Here is a 361-nt window from a genome sequence, read left to right on the forward strand (position 1 = left end):
GAATTTTCATTTTTGGGTGAACTATCCCTTTAAGCTGTTTGTAAAATTTCAACAAGAGTGATGTTGTTTTGAATATCAACATGTGATGCGACCTTAAAAAATAAAATAAACAAATTCAGTGATAAAATTACAATAACAATATGTGTACAGTAGAAGAATAATTGCACCAGAACAAACATTAACATAAACACATTGTTTTAAATATAGCCACAAAGACTATATTACATGAGTGAAAGAATCACTTACTAACCTTTTTGTGCAAAGTTACACTATTGTTCAGAAGTTTGGGTTTGGTAAGATTTTTGAAAGAGGTCAAGGCTACAGTTATTTGAACAAAAAACTGTAATATTGTAGACAGTAT

This window comes from Sinocyclocheilus anshuiensis, unplaced genomic scaffold (assembly GCF_001515605.1).
Source record: "Sinocyclocheilus anshuiensis isolate Anshui unplaced genomic scaffold, SAMN03320099.WGS_v1.1 scaffold861, whole genome shotgun sequence".
NCBI classification, from domain to species: domain Eukaryota; kingdom Metazoa; phylum Chordata; class Actinopteri; order Cypriniformes; family Cyprinidae; genus Sinocyclocheilus; species Sinocyclocheilus anshuiensis.